This window comes from Ciconia boyciana, chromosome 4, assembly GCF_034638445.1.
Source record: "Ciconia boyciana chromosome 4, ASM3463844v1, whole genome shotgun sequence".
NCBI lineage: Eukaryota > Metazoa > Chordata > Aves > Ciconiiformes > Ciconiidae > Ciconia > Ciconia boyciana.
In genome coordinates, this window is record NC_132937.1 from 100,753,546 (window position 1) to 100,771,657 (window position 18,112).

At 42.8% G+C, this 18,112-nt stretch overlaps 1 protein-coding gene across 5 annotated transcripts in view; it reads right to left on the minus strand.

Annotated features, from left to right (window-relative positions):
- ARB2A (ARB2 cotranscriptional regulator A) overlaps positions 1 to 5,504 on the minus strand; it is a 269,434-nt gene extending 263,930 nt beyond the window's left edge. For 2 of the 5 annotated variants that reach the window (XM_072860769.1, XM_072860771.1), the window contains exon 1: positions 5,150 to 5,482. The gene's annotated coding sequence lies outside the window, so the exon portion shown is untranslated. Of the gene's footprint in view, positions 1 to 5,149 lie in introns of all 5 variants that reach the window. The other 3 variants (XM_072860770.1, XM_072860767.1, XM_072860768.1) reach the window with 3 other exon arrangements.
- Between the last annotated feature and the right edge of the window lie 12,608 nt (positions 5,505 to 18,112).

The window sequence follows — 18,112 nt, forward strand, 5'->3', positions numbered from 1 at the left end:
ATGTACATTTTGAGGTTCTGTGCAGCCTGGCTTGCAGAACTTTAAAAGAAACTATAACCACTATGTTATCTGTTGGGCTTGGTCTTTGACACAACATTCAAGACAACCTGGAGTGTATCTGGCATACTGACAACATGATCAATCAGAATCGCCTTGTCCATCTTTTCAGACAAACAGTTATTACTCTAAACACCAAGACAGTTTTCCTTCAAGGACAGAGGTATACAATGGCTGCAAAGTACAACTGAGCTACTAACTCCCAGCATGTAGCTGAAATAAAACGAGAATGAGGTCCGCTACGCCTGTTCCTAAGCCAAAATATACTTCAGTTAAGGGATGACGAGAAACAGGAGAACCCATTTTTCATGTGTCCCACCAGGAGCTTTCGTCATGCACGCTGCATAAAGCTGACACGGTGAAGAAAGCTCAGTAGGCCAGTGGAGTATGTACATTGCAGCTGAAATGTCCAGAGAATTCAAAACAAATATCTTAAAAGATTTAATTGCAAATGGAAAATGGCAACTTTATGAAGCTTATAATTCAGACAAATCCAGACTAGCTGTCTTGGGAAATATTTCCAAAGCTATCTTCCTGTTAAATTTCGTATTTCTTATCTACATCTTGGAGATGCCTAGGGGTACTTAAGAGTAATCACGAATATTTTCAATACAGTCAAATACATTTCTCAGTATGTCCCTCTCAAAAAAATATGTCGCTTAAGCCTTGACCTGAAATTGGCAGTAAACAAGAAAACTTCCTTATGAGCAACTGATAATAAACTACAAAAAACATGGAAAAACTTGAACAATGTAATATGATGGGTCTAACTTTAAATGCATAAGCATCAAGAAACATACACTAACATTCAGTATCACTGGTGCTTCAGGTATGGAATTGCTTCCAGACAACACCAGAACTGTCTAATTTGCAGTCCAGCTGACAATGTGTACAGCTAATTCATATGATTCTCTCTTTCTAGACATATGATAAAGAGAATTTTCTTTCATTTGCCTGCCTGAGAAAAAATCCTATTTGCTGACAGAAGAGTTTCCTAAATTTACCACCGTACTAAATATATTGGATTCAGCTAATACAACAGTTGCTAAGACAACACTTATTTCAGCTAAGTATTAAAAATCAATACTTCCAAGACTCAAATGTCTATGTAGCAAGCTTAGCACACGCTGGTCCCCTTCAATTTCTGCTGGGCAACAGGAAGCTGAAAGAATACAGAAACTACAGTAACTGTGAAGCAGAAACCTCTAAAATTAGCCTGATAAACTCTACATGGTTCATCTTTCCTCTGTGGATACCCACTCAACAGACTATAAACTGCAGTATCAGAGAGGTTCCATCAAGCTGGAAATCGATAGTCTCCAGGAGAGTGTAACAGGAATAAAAGCAGTTACACGAAGAGTGCGTTAGCCCACAGAGCGGGACACCATCCTCACCAGCAGTATCATTAATAATTAACTCACAGGAGCAGACTGCTCAGGAAACTGGTAGAGGGGCTTTCACTACAGCAAATTCAAGTACAAGGTGACTCAGGCTGCAGATCCGTGATCTGCTGAAGCCCATATGATACAACACTTTCAGCCCTTCTCCTTCTTCCAGCCTCTCCACTCCCAACCACAGTCCCACATCCTTTCTCATGATGGCACTCGTGCTAGTGAGCGAGCTGATGCAATGAGAAAGGAGCATTTTATATCTCTAGTTCTGTACCAGCAGGAGCTTCCTTACCTGGCTCACTACGCAGCCAGCTGATCTCTCGTATGGCCAGGAGGAATGGGGCAGGAAAGAGAGGAGTGCTGCCCCTTCCAGCAGCGGGGATGTAATGCAAACAGGCTGTGAAAGTGCACCCTGGGCACTCTGTTAACAGAGTGGGTCTGTAGCTGGAGCGAAACGACTTGTGGCTCCCAGCCTAATTCCTAGAAGCAGTCAGCCATAAAACAAAAATAACTACCAAAACTGGCACTAATAAGTATCTGATGGTGAGCTGAGCAGAAAGGCAAGGATTATACAAAATTGAATGCTGTACCTTTTCACCTTCCAGTAAGACTCGGCCACATTACAAGAACAGTGTAAGGAATACTGTGAGTACTTAAACATTAAGTTCTCGGAGTCCTCACTGCAGTCTTCCTCTCAAAAAAGTGTGTATATATACATAACGCACATTCTAACCACAACACTTAAAACACTGAACAACATCCATGAAAAATAACCATTTTAAACCCATTAAATTGTACTTCAGCAATTCCTCTCAGTGCAAATCTGTGAAACTGATCTACAGGCTAAGTAGATATATGTACGACCACACTTATAAAGAGAAAAAAATGCCTCTTCTAAGGCACAAAAAAATTTCATAGGGCAGCATTAAATTTCATAAGCAGATGTTTTCATGCCCACTGTTAAGCAATTTGTTTCAGTAAGCGAGTGGAAAAAAATAAAAAAAAGATATCCATTCATTCTTTGTATGTATGCTTTACTTCAAAGAACTCAAGGAATCTATTGTAAATCTAAAAAACTCCTCAGTCACCACAGCACATTGTTCCCCAAAGGAACAGTGGGTCAAATTCAAAGTACCAGCAATAGAGTCGCATTCAGAAATTTTTCTATAGAGCCTGGAATGGACAAAACCTCCAAAGTCAGCGCTGAGTCTTCAGGGGAAAGAAAAAAATAAGGTTGTGAACTTAAAAGAAAAGAGACCAACAGATAAATCCCCACTGAGTAATTATAAGGAGAAGCTCTCCCAAACATTAGCTAACTAGTACATAAAAGGCAATTCAGTAAAAACCATGGTCAAGTCAACTAGCAGATTAACATACAGTCATAATTGCCTACAATCACTGAAAAAGCAATCTGAAGAAAACAGACAAAATCCAGGCACTGGTGAGAAAACTCCAATAATTAAAGGTATTTCAGTAAGGCAGACAGCACTCTGAGCGCGCACGATGCTTCTGAAATGATGATGCCCTTGTCCGCCTCCAGCTGCTCAGTACTGTTGGCCTGCTGGAAGTTTTCATCTCATTCCTACGCCTACCAGCATCTGCTAACCTATTTCAGACAAAAAGAGTCAGGTCAGCTTAAACACTATAAATATAAAATCTGTCTTAACCCACCATGTTTTGACTGAGGTGGGCTGGGGAGTGCTCAGACTAACACCAAGGGTGGTACATCAGACCTCCAGCAGACAGGCAGGCAGTAAGTAATGGCAGTGACTTCGGCAACAGATACAGCCATCGCTTAGGCCTCCTCTCTAGAGCTACCCTGTGAAGACCAGTATTCTCGTGAGCAAAGAATGATTACTTTTTTTTTTTTTAAAGAAAGTTAAATAATATCTGAAACACTCAGAACACCAGATCTGTTCCATTCCAAATCGAGAGGAGCATATAAAGACATGGTTCCTTTATTTTACATTGGTATCACTCCGTGATACCCTCTAAGCCGTTAAGTGTCTTCAATTGCTAAGATTTTAGTCTTCCCTACACAAGAGCATTGTTACCTTTTCCTACATAATTACAAAATACCTAATTTTAACATCCCGCAGGCATTCTCTAACAAATACGCTATCATCAGGCAGCTTTACCTCGGGTAGCATAACATGTTGCCACCTTCTATCACCCAGTCTCATTAACGATTCCAAGAAAACATTAGTGATTACTAAAAGGACCCCACCTTTTTGCTGTACTAGTGGTATTTATGCTTCTTCCAAGACAAATATTGTCACCACCCTACTCTCTACTGTGTCACAAAATCGCTGTGCAGTTAAGACCAAAGACATCCAGTTAGCTTTGTAATTGCTGTTGGTTTTATAATACCTCTTTTGCCAACGATGGTATGTCCTGACCAAGGTCTGCTACCTGCTTACTCAAACTCACTACCTTAGCCAAAAGCTTCGTGCAGAAAATAGTGTAAAGTGGGTGCTATATTTTGTTAAGACTTGTTAAGCCAGCTTACATGAGATTGAGCAGCTTGGCTCGTGTAACACCACAGTTAAAAGTTAACTACCTGGAAGGAAAGCGGTACGTTCTCTACCACAACCTTCGGTATTTACCTTTGAAAGAAAAAAGAAGCCAACGCTTCTTTAAAAAGCAAAGTGCATGGCTTTTTGAAAGGAACTATAGATGCGCAACATGTGATGTTTTACAGTAACGAATTTTGAGTTATGTCATTGCCAAACCAAAACCAAGTAACAGTAATAATTTAAAATGAAAAATTATCTCCCTACATTTACGCCTGCGTACCTCAGAAATGACAAATATTTCATGCAGCTTTCTAAGCTGGCAGACCAACTACGAGAAACTTCACTCCAAAAAGAAGTTTTCAATTACATATAACTCGGAAAGCGAAACTCAGAATGAAAATTACCACTCAAGCCCAGCTATATTATTACGGCAGGAGAATTATGCTCACGCAGTAACTTTTTGTCCTTTACGACTGTAGGGAAAGCCTGCATTGGGTAACAGGGAAAACTGACAAGTCTCGTGTGGTGAAATAGGCCGACAGCACCAAAAAGCTGCAGCAGTGACTGTGAGCATGCATTTTGAAAAGAAAAATGCTTCAGATTACTCAGAAAACCAGCAGTTGTTATCGTTATCCCCTGTCTCTGGTCCATTTGCCGCTCTCGGCGGCGGAAAGCCCTTCAGAAGGTGCAAACACGTGGAGCAGCCGCAGGCAGAGCCCGCTGACCGGCGGGGCCTGGGGGGGGGCCGGCCTGGGACGACGGTGACACTGCGGCCGCCTCGCCCCCGCCATTAACGCGGCTTTCGTCAGGGCAGGCGGCACCAATCTACTTTTAAACCCGCTCCCGCGGTGCGGAGCGCCGGGACGAGGGCGGCGCGGAGAGCCGGGGCGCCCGGCCGCGGGCAGAAGCCGCCGCCCCCCTCCAGCCCCGCCGCCGCTTCAGGCCTGACGCCGCCAACACGCGAGGCCCGCGGGGCCCAGCGCCTTCGCCCGGGGCAGGGCTGCGAGGGGAGGCTGGGCGCCGCCGCCCCCACCCGCTCGCCACAGCGCCGCTGGCGGGGCCGAGGCCGGTCGCCCCCCTCCCGCCTCAGGGCCCGCCGCCGCTCCCCGCGCCCCGCGCCCCTCGCCCCGGCGGAGGCTGGCCGGGCCGGGCCGGGCCGGGCCGGGGCCGGGCCGCAGCACGTACCTGGCGCCCGTCGCCGGCGGGGCGGGGCGGGCGCGGCGCCGTCACCGGGGAACGCGCGGCCGCTCCGGCTCCTGGCGCCGCGCGCAGCGCCGCCCGCCCCCCTCCGGCCCCACTTCCGGGGTCCGCGCGCGGTGACGTCAGCGCCCGGGGGCGCGGCGGGGAACCCGGAAGTGGAGCGGGAACGGCGGCCCGGGCGGTCCGGGTGGCCCTGGTCGCCGCGGTGGCCCTGGCGGCCCTGGCGGCCCTGGCGGCCTCGTCCCTCCCTCCGGCCTCGGCCCCGGGCGCCGCCAAAACGCGCCTGAAAACCGCGCTGGTAGCCGGCCGTCGGCGGCCTGCGGGGAGGCGAAGCCCGTCAGGGCGCTGCCCGGAGGCCGCGGCGTCCCCGGGGAAGAGGGTTTTGAGGAGCTCGGTCGGAATAACGTCGGGGTCCTGCTCTCCCCGCCGGGAGGCGGCGGCTGAGGAGGGGCCGAGCCTGCGGGCTGCGGGCAGCGCCGAGGCGGAGCGGGCGGTGACGGCGGCCGGGGCCGGGGCTCGGGGTGCTCCTGGGGCTGGTGGACCTCGCTGGGAAGGTCGTGTTTCCACTCCCAGGCTTCCGTTTTGATAGCGTAGGAATTTGTAAAATGAAAAGGTCTGCCATAAAATGTTTCACGCCAGGTCTTTCAGCCATCTTCAGAAATACACGAGGACGGTGTTGCATCGGCCTGTACTAAAACAGACACCGACCGCCACGAGCAGTCCCAGCATCCTTGCTCTGGCATAGCAAGAGGAAGTGCATCGAGTGTCATTTCAGGGGTGCCTTGTCTTGCTCCCTGGAAAAGCTTTCAAGACGTGGTCAAAAGACTGCTGAAAACCTGCATTACACAGGTGCTCGGTGGAGGTTTCCACTTCTCGTGGCTCTGTCAGCACAGGAAGGTTGTGAGCTGTTCCTGTCCCAAGGACAACCGAGATAGGCGGCATACCATGCATGCAACTGAAATGTTCTCCTCTCTCTTAGCTCCCGGTCATTCCTGATGGCCAAATCCAGTGAACTAGAGCCATGGACAGGTCTACGTGGGAGAAGATAAAACATTTCTCACCCAGGTTGCTCTTAGCTGCTCTCTCTGTTACAACCGAGAGCAGCAAGCTTGTATGTGCTGCTCTCAATGGCTTTCTGCAACACCCAAGGAAGGAATAAGTGAAATAATTTTCTTCTTCAATAACGCCTTGGAGAGCTTGTCTATTTACATTTTACAAAATGTGTTTGGTATTTTGAGTGGAGCCACTTCTATTGAGATGTGTTTTTCCCTCTATTTCCCCCGTTAGAAAAAAAGGTGCTTAGATGTCTGTCTTTTGAGGAGACATTTGGGATGCCATATGACAGTGCTGCAACTGAGGTCTAGCCCGTCGGCTCTGACTATTATCTGTAGCAGAACCGAAGAACTCAGGGTTGGGGGAGGATATCGAGGAAATCGTTTAATTAACACTTTTTGGCAACTGCATCGATTTAAGCAAGCCTACCCTCTCACTCAAAGTTCATGCCATCTCTCTTTGCAAGTAGTGCTGGGTTGGAAGGTGAAGCTGGTTAGGACTAGTAGTCAGTATTTTTTGTGGGATTGTTTTTAATTTGGATCCGTTTTTTAATCTGGTCACCATCATTCTGCATCTCCTACAGTCCAAATGAAAAAAAAACAACGAAATCCAAACAACAACAAAAATAAACCAGTAGAACGTAGGCATCAGAAACAAGTTTCAGGGGCAGCTTGTGCGAGCAGGACAGCTAAAAGAAGTGCCTGTCTGTGATCTTGATACAGCCCTTTATAATTACAGAGCCAGGGAAAGACTCAAGGAGGAAAAGTTTATCCAAACAAGGGGCGGGGCGGTAGTGGTTTTGGAGATGCTTGACCAGCAAAGAACTATTGACCATAAATTTGAAGCTCTTCGTGTTACAAAGAGGTAGCAGGTTGACAGGGCAGGTCTCCAAGTCTCGTTAGAGGACTGACCCCAACATTCCAAACAGCAGCAGTGAAGAGGAAGCAGAGGTAGTGTGTGGTAAACGGTCATCTGCTGGAAGCTGGGCTTTTATCTTCTGCTATCATGTAACTGTGGAGTTCTGGTGTCTTTATAGACTTCTGTGATCTACAGTAATGCCGGTAATAGGCTAATACTAGCAAAAGTACTAATCTGCATGCTTACTGTTGTGCCTCGACAAATGGAGTGTTTTGATTCCCAAAATCTGTGTCTGTTTTCTTCTTCAGTCTTCTATCCCTCGTAATGCTAAAGCAGTCATAGATGGCTACGGATATGTTACTTAAGCCCCATGTTTTAGACCTGTTTATTTATTGGTGGTTGAATATCCAGTAAGGTTCTTGAGTTCAGTTTTCAGAAATATTAAGTGTGTGTAAGTTACACCTGAAATGGACGGAAGCCGTGATTTGCCTACACAAGGTGCTATAGAACATCAGATGTGTTAAGAGTCACGTCTACATTAGTTTTGATTGACCATTCCAGATTATTAAAACTGCTTGGCCCTAATTTCAGTTCCCAATTTAAGCAAAAACATAATTTACTTTTGTGGATTATGTGAAGGTAAATTAAAGTTTGAAACCCTCAGATGCAGTAGAAATGAGTTCCATAAAATATCTTCAAAACTAGGTAAGTGGAGCTGCATTTCAAGAACGTAGAGAAAACAAGGCATTGAACTGTTGGCTGTTAGCACCATTCACCCCGTCTGGTGTATGAAACAGTCCCCTGTAAAAAGAGTATGTGGTCATGTAATTAAAACTATCTTGGCCTGCATGTTGTTAATGACTGCCAGTGTATCTTGAGTCTGTAGGAGGTTACAGACCTAGTTAAAACTGATGGGTAGATTCAGCATCTGTTACGTTGTCCTTCAAATGTAGATAGCCTCCATGACTGTAAAGGAAGCGTAGGGAACATGAAGAGGTTAAAACTGCTTAGAAAAAACATCCTTTCTGTATAAATGCTTTCCAGATAAGCTGGATTGCACAAACTCGTACCCAGCTGGGATGACTCCCCTTAGACTGCCCAGTTACTCAATACTATGGAGAGTTAGACCAGATTTTGACATACTTGTGAACACAGATATGAATAGAAAGCGTGGTAAGTTGCAGAGTGGTGCTACCCAGAGCAGATCATGTCATTCCAGTACGATCGCAGCCTCCTTACAGATAAGTAAATCAACACCCTGATGTATCTAAACTGGAAGGATCTGATATGATTCCCCATGGGGAATATTACTGAAGGTGGGGATGATGATAATTCAGACCAGAATTATCTGGTAAGGTGGATGTGGAGCGGCTAAGGAGGAGACTGCAAATGCCTAGCTGAAAGGCAGTTACCAGGTAGGACATAAGCAGGAACACTCTTCGGGGACTGTGATTTGGTTTTGGACATCGTATGTGCAATATAGTCATTAATGAGACAGAGATGAGAATTTGATGTGCATCCATGAAATCTGCAGATGACACTGAGTTGAAAGGCCTTATGAGTAATGATCTTCTTGACTAGAGTGAAAGAAATGGGATGAAATTTAACAGCATAAAGTTCCAAGTCGGGCACTCAAAGAACAGAAAGCATTTGCTATGAACTCATGAGTTAGGGTAAGTGAGGAGGAAAGAGATCTCTTTTCAGGTATTGTGGCTTAGCCCCAGTTGGCAATTAAGTACCACACAGCTGCTCGCTTACCCTCCCACCCCCCCCCGGTGGGATGGGGGAGAGAATCGGAAGAGCAGAAGTAAGAAAACTCGTGGGTTGAGATAAGAACAGTTTAATAATTGGAACAAAATAATAATAATAAATTGTAACGAGAAGGAAAACAACAAGAGAGCGAGAGGAACAAAGCCCAGGAGAAAAACAAGTGATGCAACCGCCCACCCCCCGCCGACCGATGCCCAGCCCAGCCCTGAGCAGTGACTGCTACCCCCAGCCAGCTCCCCCCAGTTTCTATACTGAGCATGACGCCGTATGGTATGGAGTAGCCCTTTGGCTACTTTGGATCAACTCTCTTGGCTGTGCCCCCTCCCAGCTTCTCGTGCACCCGGCAGAGCATGGGAAGCTGAAAAGCCCTTGACCGGTGTAAGCACTGCTCAGCAACAACTAAAACATCAGCGTGCTACCACTATTGTTGTCATACTAAAATCCAAAACACAGCACTACACCAGCTACTAGGGAGAAAATTAACTCTATCCCAGCTGAAACCAGGATGGGGACATTAAGATTTCTTGAAGACCTCACAAGACCTGATTTTCTGTGTCTTGCCATGATGGTTAAGCCCACAGTCAGATGGTCACCGATCTGCAGTAGAGAGGTATTTCGCTTTTTTCTAGTATAAACTAGACATCTATCATGTGTTTGCCTGGACTTGATCCCTAAAGGAGTCCTTTCTGTTACCAAGTCTTTGTTTTTTTCCTTGCCAAAATATAAATAATAAAACAAAGGCCAGATACTGTGTTCCTTTCCCATGAAACAATTAGGAAATTGAATTTGAAAGGGAGTTTCAAAGAGAAAAATTGGCAACCATGGTCATGTGAAATAGCGGTGACGCTGCAGTGAAAACAGCACAGAGGGGGGGAAAAAATCAAACTCGGAAACAAGACCCAGAGACTTTCAAGAAAGCCACTAAACTAATAATACCTTGGAAGGAAGAGGCCTGGGATGCCCTGGAAGCATGAGATAAGCAGGCCAGCCAACTGATGAAGGAGGCACTGACCTGGGCGGGTGGCTCTGTGAGCGTCTGTCTGCAGCACGGAGATGAGAAAAGCTGTTCTCACCGAGGGCTGCAGTCTGCATGACAGAGCATGAAATGTTCAGTGCTGTCAGTATGAAAATACTATTTTTTTTTTAATTTAGAGGCAAAAAATGTAAGTCAAAAGAACTGTATCAAACATGGGAGAAGTTATTTTAAGACTTCATCATCATATCTAAAGAGGAGCACACCAGGGGAACCAAATATTTGTAGTGTCTATGACAAGTGATCATGGTCTGAAGACAGTTCTTATTACAGTAACATAAGTACTGCTTTAACAAGGCTTATTTCAAATGGCTGAAAAAAATGTCAAGTCTCATCAACTCAAAAAAATTGAACAGAAAAGCTGAATGAAAATATGAATGAAACCATTTTGAACCCCAAAACGCAAGCTTCTGCTGTTTAATACTGTAGCTTAGTGGAAACAGGGAAGAAGCTCTTAAGGTCATAAATATAAATGCACCATAAACAGACAAAAAGGGAATTTGGTAATGGATACCAGGGAAACTAGGAATTATTTGAAACTTAGGTGAGAAATGAGTCAAAGCATAAAAGGGAAAAAGCTGCAAAATGCAGTATTTTTTTATTCCTGTTCTCTGCAGTACATTCTTTATGGTGTGCTCTTTGTCGTCCTAGATTTTATTTGTTTCTATTGATTTTATTTTTATTTTTTTGTCTTTTTAAAAGCTGCCTGCAAAACTTCAACTGGCACAAAGACACTGAAACATAAAGGAAGATAGGACAAGAAATTTGGAATGACAGAAGGCGCCTTGTCTTTCTTTTCTATTTTTTTTATACCACCCGCTCACAATTAAAACTTTATCTCCTCCAGATGACACACAGAAGGTGGGCAGGATTTTAGAAGCAGCTGATAGATGATTGTAGCAAGTAGGATGTCTGATTTTAATAGCTATCCTGCAATGCAACTTTCATAAGCAGTTGTTAAATCCTCCTGTGGTTCAGTGCTGGTAGAGTACCACAGCCCTTTCTTCCTAAGTACCTACGTTTCTGCTTTCAGCACCTGACGATGTGGAGTATTAACATCTTTAGTTCTCAGTCAGATTACTGCTAGTTAAGAGCACGCTAAACCTCACAAATGCAGTTCGCAACAGCGGCACCTAAGTATGCTGAGACTGATCGCTTTTATTTTACATGGGTTGGATTTACTTTTGCAATAAATGTGCAGTGGTCTGTTTATACCACTTGAGCTTTGCACTGAATCCTGAAATCGAATGATGCAATCCAGTTTAGGAATCTTGCTGGGACAAAAAGATGCAAAGAGTATCAGGGTAGAGAAGAATTGCATAAAAAAATGCACTGTACTTCTGCTCTGTCCTGCTGACCATCTCATGACACCTACTTTATGAAAATCACAAGATACTATTTAATGCCGAAGAATGCGTTTGCACAATAGAGGCCTGAGCAACTTCAGCCCAGCTCTTGTCACACACAGATCTGGAAACACATCCCAATTTTTTTAAACTTAAAAATTAAACATTTTTTTTGTCAATGACAGCTGCTATTTCCAGAGGTTAAAAAAACCCCAGGCATAGCCTTGTCATCTACCAGTTGCATTTAAGAATTAGCAACCTTTAGGGTGTGTGATTCTTGGGAAAAGTTATCCCGTGTCTTTTGGGACACAAAAATTCCTTCTGAGGCTAAGCCCAAAAGAAAGGATAGTGGGAGAAAAAAAAAAATCTTTAGAATTCCCTTTGTAGTTTCTTTTCATTTGTTCTTTTGGCTTGACATCGATGGAATAGGCTTTTTGTGTACGTGTGTGGTGCATAAATACAGAGAATGCATTTCATAAAAAATAAAAATATGTTTGCTTTCCTGACAAAGATGATGTGTTACCTTTTGAGAAACACTTTTCAGAAGGATTAAATTAGAAACTTTAAAAAAAATGTGAAATACTGAAAACTCATGAAAAACCAACGTTGTTCTTGAGTGCTCTGCAAGGCTGAAAAACCTCTTTCTTGTGGCTTGAAAGTTGTCTTTAATTCAGAATTCTTACTGGGCTTGTTGTTTACACCCTGAATCTGTTTCTTATGTCTTATTCCTGGATAATTTATTTTGGTTCCTGCTATTGTGCCAAAAGTATGATACACAAATATTCTCAAATTTGTCTTCAGCAGTTTTTGCTGAAACTAGAACATACATAAATCTGTCGTGACATTCACTCTTATGCTTCATTATATGTTCTCGAGAGTTTTTACAGTCTGTTATGTCTTTGTTTTTCACTTACTGCTTCTGCATTTGTTGTAAAGATTAAATATATATGATCTATATTTCAAGTTACCACTCCTAATTCTTTGGTCCTGTATATAGTTGTTCAAAAAAATGCCAGACTGGTATGAAAAGTTTTGGTGGAAGGAAACAAAGATTGAAAGCAACGCTATTGACAGAACTTTATGGTCTGTGTTCTACTATTTACTCTGCAGCTATATGGGTTTATGATGTAAACCTTGCAAAGTTATTTCACTGCTGTTACATGTGCAAACAATTTAATTGTACTTTGAATTTTGAAATATTGGATCTCAATATATGATTGCATGATTTATTTTTGCAAGAACGTACTTAGCATACCTATAATTTTTCTGTTCCAAACTATCAATCCCTCAACTCCACAAATGACTTTTGAATAAATTATGCATGTTAGAGAGCAGATGACTGCTCCAGGGTATTATATAACTTTTTAAAAAATTGTACAACCATCATCTAAACAATTTGTGTACACATAAAATGGAAAAGCAAATACATGTACCTTTTCCATTATGTAGTTTAAGTGGACCTTTTGGATCTCGAGTTGGAAAAATGAGATCCCTAAAAAGGCACAGCACATGAGATAGATACCAGCATTTTTTCTGTTCTTCCCACTTCCAACCATAGAAGCAATACTATGGTTATCAGGGAAGGACCTGACAAAGCTGAACTAAGAAATCATGTTAATGATAGAACATTTTAGTAGAGAGATTTAGATTGAATTAAGTCCTGTAGTGCCTGTGGCGGTGATAGACACTTTTTACAAAGACTAAACGCACAAATTACTGCTGCCACTGTCAGCTATAGTGACTTTTATCAGTGCCCAAACTACTTAAGCAGATTGTAACCGTCATGTATTGACCAATCATCAGTCCAGATGGAAAGAAACCAAAGCAGCAACAAAAGCAATAGAATTAACATAACAATATAAACATAATAATAAACAAACAATCCCTTCCCCTTCCTCTTCTCTCCTTTAAACAAAACCAAAACCAAGCTACCAAGCTCCTACAAAACAAGTAGGTCTGTCTCACCATGAAGCCTGTCAGACTGGAGGTCTGGCCAAATGTCACAGAGTGTAGGGTTAAAATGCAAAACCTTTAACCAAGAAGTATCTCACTACTGGGCCTGGAGACCTACTAATCTGTACGCGCTGGATACTCTTTGAGACAGTTAATTGCTTTGTATGTATTTCATACGCTGCTGCGTCAGGTGTGGTCACAGCCTCATCTGGAAACGGCAGGAATGATCGTAAAACTGACAGCCAAAATTGGGGAAGGCTGAGAACTGGAGGGAATGAAAATGAAAGGGTCACAGGACTGGTTGGTTTTGGTTCAGAAATCCCAGAACCGCACCAGGCATATACAGCACCTTTAAAACATGAAAAATTAAACCGCATTCTCTGACTCATTAGTGTGGAGGTATCTGTGCTCTGATGCCAAAGTCTGGTGGAGGTATGGTCTCGCTCAGTAACGTTGATCAGGACCCTGCATAGTTGTCGGAAATAAAGAACAGTCTACCATGTTCTGGTTAATTGTTTGTCTGGAGAGAAGAACAGGCCAGATGATTAACATTACACATTTGTGTTGCATTAATGCGACAACCTCCATCAATCTGTCCATTCATAAAGTGGATGGGCGTGTGTGAAATTTGGGAACCTTAAATGGAATAGAAACTGTTGCTGTTTGAAGAGACCTAATCCTTTTGCCTCTGAAGAAAGTCTTCATAGCACATGTTCAGCCGTCAATTTCCTGAAGTTAATACATACCTGCAGGTAGGATTCCTGCCAATATTATTTCATTCCCAAAGCCACATCTGGTTTACTGTAGAAAGTAATCTGTTTGCTGGTCCATATGCCAGAACAAAAACCACCTGCCATTTCAACCTCTTACCTCCCCAATGTTCGTTCCATTCTCTAGAGGGAAAGCATAATCTTAATCTACATAATAAAACCCATTTAAGACATGTTTATTACATAGAATGGAAGATACCAATAAAGAGTCCAGAACATAAGCAAACAACTCCTTAAAGGTGTTATTTCTGGAATATACAGAGAGGTGAAATTCCAAGTGGAAAGCACTGCTGCATTTCTTGAGTGATAATCTTGCAGTGGTTGGTTTGAATTTTACATTTATTAAATTATTGGTTCTGTAAGACTCTGTATCAGGTTTGAGAAGGCATAGGCTTTATTGATATGTAAATAGGTGTTTGTAGGTTGTGAACAAAGATGTGCTATGGATTTCCAAGTGTAAATTAAAAGTTCCGAGAACTTAAAGGAAATAAAACCTGGGGCAAAATACATTCGCTTAAGTAAAAAACATAAATAACTCACAGCATACACATAAATAGCTCCCACTATCCCAGGTAACACAGGTACCTTAGAACAACTGGAAAACATAGATATTACAAAATGCATGTGGAACATTAGGAGCAGAAGTTTTCAGACAACCCTAAACCTGAAATAATTACCCATATAGGACCTACACTGCTTTAAGTCTGTATGACAGACTAGAAAATGAATTATCTAACCATGTATAACTGAGTGCCAGCAGTACCCACATTCTAAATTATAACAAACATTAACCAGTAAGTTTTTCAAGCATGCCTGAAAGACAATACTGAGGTGGAAAAAAAAACAGAGTCAAGATGACACATGAAGAGCTATGTGATACTATTTCTTGATGGCAACCAAATATCCAAAAGATATTAGACTTTTTACATAGAAAACACAAATGATGGAACAAACAAATAAAGTAGTTGGATATTAGGTAATTACAAATTTACCAAATTTGCTTGTGTAACCACATTTCTGTCCTCTAGTGAATTCATCTAGGGACAAAATATATATGACCATGTCATTAACAGTTATCTTAAGGAACACACCTCGGTGCATTGGTAATCATTCATCAGGTGTTTTCTAATGACTGAGTGCTTGTTTTACAAAAGTAATTTTAATCAATGTATTTATTTATTGGGAGAGCTGGAAAGAGATTAAAAAGACAAAGTTATGTGCTGTTGCAGCAAACCTCCACCATGAACAAAGTTTGAAGCCTGAGTTTGTCATGGCAGACATGGCATGCTCTTTGAGGTAGTAACTGGAGAAGATCATACCTGTTGAATATGATCACCATTATGCGGTTCTTTGCCTCATTTCTAGATAGAGAATGGGTGTGACTCAGGGCTGTGTAGACACTGAGGCTGTTGTCTGTTGCTGCTTGGATCGATTTACTGCAGAAACTCGATAATGAGCTATTTTAACATTAAAACACTTTCTTCAGTAGGAGATATCATAAAGTATCTCCTCAGAGATGGTTGCAACCTACTAACAGCTGAAGTTGTCATGGATCTAAAGGGCTCGATCTGGTAGTCATCAAATTTGCACTAGCCATGACTTGAGTGGCTCCTTGTCAGCTTAGGCATAGTTGTCTGCTAAATTTAGACATACAGTCTTAATTCAGATGGTCACTTTATGTCATTAGTACTTGGTAATTGCCAGCTTTTCCTGAGACACTTCTAATAGAATCACTTTTTCAGGAAAAAGAAAAAAGGGTTTGGATTTATTTTTGCATGTTTGCATGATTCCTTGCTTTTTAGAGTGTTTTTTAGTCAGGTCTATATCATTGTTTCACTGCAATAATAGCTAATGGTATATTTGCAAATGCTGTTGCTACAGAGGAATAATCTTGCTCCTTCATTATTTTACTGATGGGTATTACAAGGCCCTCAGTGATACCCAACCTGCTCAGGACCTTGCATGCTTTTCTTGGACTGTTTGCCTGGCAATGTCAGTTGGTTTAGTCTGCTTTGCAAGTGTTGGAGTCCAAAGGTAGAGGAAAAAGCAAGCTATCATGATTTAACCCCAGCGGGCAACTCAGCCCCCCCAGCCGCTCGCTTACTCCCCCCCGGTGGGATGGGGAGAGAATCGGAAGGGTAAAAGTGAGAAAACTCACGGGCTGAGATAAAGACAGTTTAATAGGGAAAGCAAAGGCTGTGCACACAAGCAAAGCAAAGCAAGGAATTCCTTCACTGCTTCCCACGGGCAGGCAGGTGTTCAGCCATCTCCAGGAAAGCAGGGCTCCAGCACGCCTAACGGTGACTTGGAGTGATGGTGTTTGTCTTCCCAAATGTCCCCCCTTCCTTCTTCTTCCCCAGCTTTATACACTGAGCATGACGCCATGTGGTGTGGGATGTCCCTTTGGGCAGCTGGGGTCAGCTGTCCCAGCCATGTCCCCTCCCAGCTCCTTGTGCCCCCCCAGCCCCCTCGCTGGTGGGGTGGGTGAGGAGCAGCAAAGGCCTTGACTGTGTGTCAGCACTGCTCAGCAGGAACGGCAACAGCCCTGCGTTATCAACACTGTTTCCAGCACAAACCCAAAACATAGCCCCATACTAGCTACTGTGGAGAAAATTAACTCTACCCCAGCCAAAACCAGCACACAAGCTTACCCTTGCCCATTTCCTGGGCCCTACACTTAAAATAGTTTTAGAGCTTCTGCATCCACTCATACCGCTGTTTACAACATGGACAGTTACTACAGAGAAGTGGCTTTGCACCAGCCAGGACCTCCTCAAGATCTATATGCTTGCTCAGAAATCTCCCCATTGCCATCAAGTTACCCTGTCATTTCATGCCTAATTGGGCAATGGGTGTAATTCCTCAGTCTTTTGACTATTGCCTTGGAAGTCTGAATAGTGTCTGTCACTAGAAATGATTGCACATATTTTTAAGGAGTTCCATAAAATAGTTTTATATCAGCATATAATTGGTATCTTACTGTAGATAAGACTCAGTAGTATTTTGTGAAGACCTCCCAGCTGAGAGGGAAATGGAATATTTCTGCCAGAGGAAGCTAATTGGAAGAAGCCAGCTTCATGCCTACCTTGCACTGCTGTGAGGATGTAGAGATGAATTAGAGAACATCCATTTGCCGCCGTACGTATTTCCAGAACAAATAGCTTTGTTGCCTGTGGTCTCTACAAAAGCCCTCTCCTGGAATAAAGCATGATCTACAGGACCCTGTTTGTCAGGACAGCACTCACTAAAAGGCAGGGCTATGTCTTAATGCCTGTCTTTTCCCAAAATTCTCTCTCTCCTCTCTTTCTGCAGTTTCATTACTATTAATGCTATCTCAGTTTTGCCCTGCTTCTAATTTTATTAACCGCCTTTCAAAAGTAGCAAGATGTTAAGATTTGGAGCACTCTGAACTGGATACTAAACAAATGTAATTAGAGATGTTCCATGCCGTGAAGTCTCCCATTTAAGCCTGCTTTGTAAAAAGGGTTAAACATTTTGTAAAAAGGGCATACTAAAATGCTGAATTAGGTGTAAGCATTAATAATAATACATAGTTACCTAGTTTGTGCTATCTGATCCAATCTGTTCATTTCTATAAATATAATAATTTCCTTTTAAGCTAACTTGGCTGAGCCAACGAGGACAGCTTTTGCCCTTTCAGAAAGGTCTGTTGTACACAGCAGACTTCAATCCTTATTTTCGACCAGCTTTCCAGGAGCAGTTAACGTGGTCAGATTGCAGTGGTCATGCAACACAGAGACCACACTGCAGCCAGCAAATCTGGCTCCTGTTGCCTTCATTTATTGAGGCTAAATGTAAATGTGAGACGTTCTTGGATCAACAAGTAGTGACAAAGAGCCAGGACATAAAATACAAAAGCAAAATATTCCAGCTTTATGAACCCATCACTCTCCAAAATGAAATTAATCTTAAGTTAATTTTAGAATCAGCAGAACTTTTTTAAGAATATAGAAGCATTGTTTTATTAAGAAAAACCAAAAAAGCAGCAATCTGTTATACAAGTACTCCTAATTTTACACACCTTACGGTGTAAAAAGCTCTTTCAAGTGTCTTTCATTTTTCTTCAATTAAGGGTTCAAGTTTAAAGTAAGCAGTCTTGATAAATTAATGGTATGTTATTTAGCAATCTTAGTTATACAACTCT